This window comes from Ylistrum balloti, unplaced genomic scaffold, assembly GCF_031769215.1.
Source record: "Ylistrum balloti isolate Yb309-2 unplaced genomic scaffold, AGI_CSIRO_Ybal_v1 Utg369894, whole genome shotgun sequence".
NCBI classification, from domain to species: domain Eukaryota; kingdom Metazoa; phylum Mollusca; class Bivalvia; order Pectinida; family Pectinidae; genus Ylistrum; species Ylistrum balloti.
In genome coordinates, this window is record NW_026782025.1 from 276,752 (window position 1) to 284,772 (window position 8,021).

The following is an 8,021-nucleotide window of genomic DNA, read 5'->3' on the forward strand; positions in this document are numbered from 1 at the left end:
TACAACGTATCGTCGAGGTACAGTATCTATTACAATGATAAAATCATTTTAATATGTCTTGGAAAATTTCGTTTGGTATTAGGAGTATTGATCATAGGATAATAATTCTAACAATACTCATAGTCGTAGTCTTTCATGCTGGAAACTTTGTGTATATAAATTTTCCAATATTTCCACACTCAGATAAATACCAATAAATGTTTTCGATCAACTCCATTTTACTCAGAGTATCTATATTCTGTTTGCCTTTATAGTGAAACTGTCCTGCAACTTTGTAACGTGGCTCTCCGCAGTGGAAACCAGCGTAGTGTATCCATAGTGTATTGAACTTTAACACTACAATATATTTAAGAAAAACTTTTTTTTTCTTCTTTTCCTAGCATAATTAACATGTCAGATAATGTGAAAATGCATTTCATGACTGAAAAGATTTCAACAAGAAAGGTCTGTTGATCCGATTTATATATGTCACACTCTCAATCATGTTTCGATCAATAAGCTTAATGACTTGGCTTATTCTTAATCACACAGATTATAAGAGGAGCGCTATATTGAATTGAGTAAGAAGAGTGTTTGAGTATGTTGTGATGGCTAGAAAGCTCCACAAACAGAGCAGACGATGAAGGGGAGAGAACTGCAAAAGAAATCAGGATTGTCTTTGGTAATATCGTAGTTTGGCTGGCTTTATCTTCAATCCATTCGTCTTGGCATATTGGAGAACGGCTTCGGGATTTGTGCTATGGAACCGACTGTCGAAATGAAAGTGCAGAACACCGTCCTCTTCTGTTCGTAACATCTTGAAGTGCACATGTTTTTTGGCAATTTCTGGAACGCTATGTAAATCAAATCACAAACACTGTTGAAGTGGGTCGGAAGTGCTGTTACATCATACAATGTTAATGTTCGGGTTTGTGTTCACAAACAGTTGGATCCAGGACTAACTCGCAATGGATGGAATCGGTGGTCATACATTAGATTTAACATCAAATCAAATCCATACCTTGTACCTTTGTAATTAATCAATGTAACCAGAAATTAAATGTCCTTCCAAAAACTACCAAATCTGGAAAATTTACTTTCAAATTAATGATTTTCCAACATATCTAAAGATGAAATTCAATGAGAAAATCAACAAAACGGTGGTGGAATTCTACTTACGCTACAGAAACCATCATGGCGGCCTTGGCTTTACTATACCACATGATATATGTTCCCGCCGGACAAGTGTTCAGGTTACCAACTACCTTGTGTATCTGAAAAGTGCAGTATAAAATCAACACAGCTGAATGCGTTACACTTGATTAAGAAAAACATGATTTACATTGCATTTGGTTAAGAATGTTCACTACTAAGAAAAATATCTTTTAGTTTCTTTACTCATGTTTTATAGAGTACATATTACGACTATCTCAATTTGTCTCGTGCCTATTTCACATAGTTCCAGGTCTGTATCACAATGTCACATATCTTTCTCACAGTCGTGTGTCTATCTCATAAAGTTACGTATGTATCCCACACGTGCCTCTCTCGTAAAGTCGCGTGTCTTCTTCAAAGAGTCACATGTCTTTTTTCAGACAGTAACGTGTCTTTCTCACACAGTCACCTGTTTATCACACAGTTTCGTGTATATCACTTACTGTTCCATCGGTAATATTAGCATGCCATGCGCGATCCTTTGTCAAGGCCGATAACTCTTCCGGATATGGCGACGGTTTAGTTCGTGAACAGTGAAGAATTGCCGGTTTGACCAAGTAAACAATCATGCCTTCTCCTTCCGTTACACGAGCATAAACATGTTCGCTTTCCGACGCCCTCCTGTTGATATTTTCGTAGACATTTTCCTCTTGTATCGTCTCACTCGACGTTGCAGATTGAGACGACGTCGCAATGCAATCTGGCTGGTCAGCTTTACTCCGCGAACTGGCAGCTCCATCACTTACTTCCATATGACTAAGTCCTAACGTAATCGAATTTATGTTATTGTTTCTGGGAAAGGAACTTTCTTCCGGGTTTTCGGAATTCTCCACTGCTGTATTGGAAGCTGTATTGGAATGAGTTGTTGGAGCTATATGATGAGGTGGTCGTGTGGCGTTTGACATGCATGCTGTCACATCTATGAAAAATAATTATCAAAATTATTACAACTGGATTGGTCTTCTTTGTAAAAAAATTCTACCCTATATCAAAATATAGATAATTGATTAAAACATTTGAATTCTGACTATCGACCACGAACTAGACAAAAGTGGAATCGCAAATAGATAGTAAGAAACCCTTCGGACTAGAAAAACATCTCATAATACACACATGTGACACGTCTAAATGTTGCATTGGTAATAGCCATTCCCTAATCAATATAACGTGCGTCACAGGTCAGTGTCAAAAACAAGCAAACATAATTAAAAGAAAAAACAAACAAAAAAAAACAAAAACAAAAAAGAACCCGACATATCGACCACAATTTTTTCAGACGGGCCCCGGAACCACGTACTTTTTCTTTAGCCTAATCAAATTCTTTGTTAAGAGGAAGCTACCACCATCTCAGGTAAATGAATCATTGGAATATCAACAACTTTTCACAATAAAAACACCAAATATCAATACTAAACATACACATAATTATCTAGATAATTTTTAAAGTTTGAAAAAAGTATGTGTTAGATTTTGCAGGAATTTCAAAATATTTGTATGAGGACATACCTCCAGATATGTAGTATTTTTTTAACAAATAAAACGAGATTTGGGAAATAAATTATAAATATAGGGTCGTTTTAGAGAAAATCCATGATTGAGAAAAGCAAATTCACAATGCTCGATTGAAAGTAAACTATAACAAATGATATGATAGATAAAAGATGGAGGTTCTGTACCAGGTTAATTCCGTGGTATGGTACCAAATTATCATTCAAGTGAGACAACTTTGATTCTATTTGTAGAATAGGTTTTATCGCTCCTTGAAGAGGTAAGGGCTAATTTGTGCAGGATCTCCCTGTAATAACAGATGAATACCTGACTGAACAACATACTAGAGGACCGTGTGACGTCATCCTGATCAATTAGGGTAAAGTGTCTCGTCAAAAGACACAACCACGTCAGCACAGGTTTTTCAGTTTCCTACCAAACCTTCAGGTGTAAGAAGTGTCGAACCATGCACCTCACCATGATGGCCAACGTTCGAACTAGCTGAGTTATTTCGGCCTCGGTTTAGTAGTTAAACAATCGTTTTGTGGTAGTAGATATATGTAATAAGAGTAACACTGGATCTTTGACTGATAAAACCTTTCTTAAACGGAAATCATACGAGAAAACATAAAATGACATCTGGGCACGTATGACAATCATTATAAAGGTTACACATATTCTGTGTTTTCAGAATTTCAGGAGAATGTGATCCTTGAACGGCAAAAAGATATTACATATAGAGTCGATATGATTTGCACAATCAAACATACATTGTGTAGAGTTGCCTCTCAAGAATACATCAACTAGAGTTCTAATTCAGTTATCTTTAGCTACCACCCAGTTACATATACCTGTTCTCATAATCATCCAGTCACACCAATCTATCCTTGTGACCACTCAATCACACCGATCTGTCCTAGTGATCACTCAATCACACCGATCTGTCCTAGTGACCACTCAATCACACAAATCTGTCCTAGTGATCACTCAATCACACCGATCTGTCCTAGTGACCACCCAGTCACACCATTCTGTCCTAGTGACCACTCAGTCACACCATTCTGTCCTAGTGACCACTCAATCACACCGATCTGTCCTAGTGACCACCCAGTCACACCATTCTGTCCTAGTGACCACTCAGTCACACCAATCTGTCCTAGTGACCACTCAGTCACACCAATCTGTCCTAGTGACCACTCAATCACACCGATCTGTCCTAGTGACCACTCAGTCACACCAATCTGTCTAATGACCACTCAGTCACGCTGACCTGTCCTAGTGACCATGTAGTCACTTTAACACTGTTAACTTTTATATTGATAATACTGCCAGTTAATACGTACTTGTGACTGTCGGGAATCCTAATTTCTCAAGCACAAAGTCTGCGTGATCTTCCTGCAAGGCTTCAATGTAATGTTGATATCCTTTCCCGTCCTTCATCCTTGAGAGACTATCTATAATCATACGGTTGGCCTCATCTGGCCCCGAACTCTTGTACGTACTACGAATCTGTTCAGCAGTGCTGTGGCCATATTGTATCAGTATATCCAGGATAGGAATTGGTTCCACGTTTTTTATTAGAAATCTAAAGTTATTTAAAATTCTATCCTTTTCCATGACGACGTTAATTGGTACCTAAACACATATTGTCGAGACAATAAAGCACTGTTAGAAACAGTTAAAAATACATGTTACATGATTTATTATGATTTATGTAATTCACACGTAAGTAAAAAAAATTATCTAAGTCATGTTCAAACTCATCTGTCTCACCTGTCTACAACTAGAAATTTACATACGTATAATAGACAAAAGTGTCATTTTCAACATAGTTATTTAAAGCAATAGAGTTCGATACGCTTTGTGAACAATATACGTGGAAATTCTTACCAAATTCACAGATTCTATCAATCACTCAGAGTGCATAGCCATACTCTACAAAATATCGGGACTGTAAGGAACGGCAATTCTGGTAGAGATCGCATGTGTCAAGCTAACAGTGAAGTGAGATGGATATTCTTTAAACACAGATTAACGAGATGTATAAGTACAAGATTTGGCTGAAAGATGCACTTTTCTTATAAAAGCATTGAAAATCGGACAATAAACCTACATCTAATAATGAAAACAACTGATTGGTCTGCTCTTTAACCAGTGATCTTCTCATTTTCTTCATTCATAAAATATATCAGAACAACACCTCATTACGTTTGGCAAAATATTTATCAGTTTATAAACTTTAACATCTCAAATTGTGTTCACACATTTTGCGTACCATCAATCTGATAGCGTAAGGGAAGTATAATACTGATCAAAGAAAGCAAAACAAAGATACTCTCTTTTAGGGACTGGTTCGTATCAACACGAATCCTGTAACTTCAACATGATCCAGGATATTGTACAGTTGTTTAGAATCTGTAAGTTACATACCTGTGTATCAAAAGTTCTCGCATGGATCCCCACAATGGGGTTTAATTGAGTACTAAACGCGAACTGATGCAAGTCCCACATCAGTCATATCATATTAGTATATACGAGTATGTGGTTTCCTTACCACCTATAAGGCGAGAGACCTAAATTAACGCCAGTGAATAGAGGCTAACAGTAACAATGCATGTACTACTTTCACTTTACAAGGATGGATCTATAGATGGAGGAATGATGGATGGATGTAAATATAAGGTTGTTTTAAGTTGTCTTAATACATGTACAAGTATATAACTCTTCATTGCTGTTGTCAACTTATTGATAAGACATTTATTATGCGAGGTTACTTCCGGTTTAATGTTTAAAACTATGGAAATGTGAATTGCGAAATACACAATACAGCTGTTGTTTAAAGTTAACATTTTGGAAACAAACGAAACAATTTCCTGACCGTTCTCGGATTCTCCACACTGAATATACATACATACGATATGTAAGGATCTTGTATCACACGTAATCACTTTCCAATTGACATACATACACCCTCTGTATATATATACTCACCATTCGGTGCTTTGTATAGAAATCACATCACCAGTCATCTATACTGTATACTTACCTTGTAGTATGTGTTGATATTATGCAATACCTAGAAATATACGCCCAATTCCTGGATATGGTAGAAACATTAACAACTTTTCAACAAGGAAGTGCACACAAACTCTATTTATAGATTTCGTTATATTGGGGAAATCCCACATACATACTACATACATAATAAGTACAGTCAGAGACGTATATATCACGATATTTGGGCTAGTTTCATATCTCTGAGATATATACGTCTGTGGTAAAGTGTAATAAAAGTATGACCGATAACATTTTGATACCGCTATAGCTGTTAATGTAGGAATTTTATATAAACATAACCATATAGCTGAGACTTCAGATATCTTTAGATAATATAGACGTATATAAATAATATTTAAGACCTATATAAGTAATATATAAACAATTCGATATCTCGTGCATGTTTATAAATTAGCAAAGTCTTGCAACTTGTACTTTTATTCTGAAGTTTTCTTTTTATCGTGTTTACATGGACTTGAATATATTCTTATCCAGGATGTTAATAAATAAATTAATGTTAATCAATGTAATAAATATATGTATATATATATAATGTAGATATAATGAGTGGTCGTTCACTAAGGCTGGTGAAGTGTGGCACTTTGTAAACTAACTTTAAATTACGAGAGTATATAAATATTCAGTGTATATCTGATAGATCTACATGTGTTCAACTTCAGAATTCACGGCTTAATTACTTCGTTCAGGAATAAAGAATGAATTTATATCAACCACGACAGAATTGCTTATCTATGTGATTAAACCGCACAACATGCGCACAAATATGCGATAACTTTTTTTGTTCAGTTTCCCTATCGTGCAGATATCATGCGCATATATTGAAAACATCGTGTCATCTAAGCAAGATCGCTCACACGTGTTTGAGTTATCTCCCTTAGCATCCAAATAATAGGTTCTACACAATACATAGAGGAGCAGTACACATCTTATACATGTTTATAAATCTGAACAAAAAACAATAAGTTTCATTTCATACGTTATAAAGGTAAGAAAAATGGATATAACAGTTCAAAATAACTCTTTTTAACATGTTTGTACAATCTAAAAAACCTTGCAGAATTTTATTTCTGTCTACGTGACACAGAATACGTTTCAATTTAAAAGTTATTTTACCTCCGTTATACACTTATCCACAATATACTGTATGACTAAAATTAAGATGAATTAACAGAACTATCGCTTTATTCTTGGATCACAATACCATCTGCCAGTGGGGTATGTAAAATGGGTTTTTTTCAATATATGTTCAATAAGTAAAAGTTTATACATCACAATTAGTCATCTGATCACTTTATAACTTTATAAGCTTTAATTTTATAAAACTTCATAAATTTTTAAAAAGCTTGTTTCCCCTTTATCGTGTTCTGAACACCACTTATTTGGTCAATTCTTTCAGACAACAGAAAAATATCATGTAAATGATTTTATTATCAATATTATTGTCTCACACACATATACTGAATACACGACTATCTCATACATATATACTGAATACACGATTGTCTCACACACATACTGAATACACGACTATCTCATACATATACTGAATACACGACTATCTCATACATATACTGAATACACGACTATCTCATACATATACTGAATACACGACTATCTCATACATATATTGAATACACGACTATCTCATACATATACTGAATACACGACTATCTCACACACATACTGAATACACGACTATCTCATACATATACTGAATACACGACTATCTCACATACATATTGTTTCATACATATACTGAATACACTACATATATACTGAATACACGACTATCTCACACACATACTGAATGACTATCTCATACATATACGACTATCTCATACATATATGAATACACGACTATCTCATACATATACTGAATACACGACTATCTCATACATATACTGAATACACGACTATCTCATACATATACTGAATACACGACTATCTCATACATATACTGAATACACGACTATCTCATACATATACTGAATACACGACTATCTCATACATATACTGAATACACGACTATCTCATACATATATACTGAATACACGACTATCTCACACACATACTGAATACACGACTATCTCATACATATATACTGAATACACGACTATCTCACACACATACTGAATACACGACTATCTCATACATATATACTGAATACACGACTATCTCACACACATACTGAATACACGACTATCTCATACATATATACTGAATACACGACTATCTCATACACATACTGAATACACGACTAT

At 35.0% G+C, this 8,021-nt stretch overlaps 1 pseudogene; it reads right to left on the reverse strand.

Annotated features, from left to right (window-relative positions):
- Positions 1-385: 385 nt before the first annotated feature.
- Positions 386-4,299, reverse strand: LOC132546548 (uncharacterized; annotated as a pseudogene).
- Positions 4,300-8,021: the final 3,722 nt, after the last annotated feature.